Below are 486 nucleotides of genomic sequence, written 5' to 3'. Positions count from 1 at the left end.
TAGGCAGGATTATTCTAAAATTTACATGGAAAGGCAAAGGAACTAGGATATCTAACACAATCTTTTTTGTATTGTTTTATTGTAGTACGTATAGTGTATACTAACGTAAAGAAAAAACTGTAAACAAAACTAAAGTCATAGGGAAAATGGCATCTTGCTTTAATCTTCAACTTAGAGTTACCCTTAACAATCCGTTTATATCATTATGTCAAATTTTAGTCATCCCTGCAGAATTTTAGACAAATGAAAACGGACAAGGTAACACCAAAGAGTTAAGCACAGAAAGTGATATTGATTTAAAAGTTGAAAGTAAAATCTACCTTCGCTAGAAATAAACATTCAGATCCGTCTCTAGAGGAAAATCTAACTTGAGTCATAATGGTTCATATTTTGACTTGTTCATACCATATCAATTAGCAACTTATGACTTGAAAATACTTTTTCCCAGCTGCGCTTTACTACCTAAAATCCCACTAAGCATGCTGT

This window comes from Cebus imitator, unplaced genomic scaffold (genome assembly GCF_001604975.1).
Source record: "Cebus imitator isolate Cc_AM_T3 unplaced genomic scaffold, Cebus_imitator-1.0 Scaffold24, whole genome shotgun sequence".
Lineage (NCBI taxonomy): Eukaryota > Metazoa > Chordata > Mammalia > Primates > Cebidae > Cebus > Cebus imitator.
The sequence above is the reverse complement of the archived record's forward strand: the minus strand, read 5'-3'. Positions refer to the sequence as shown.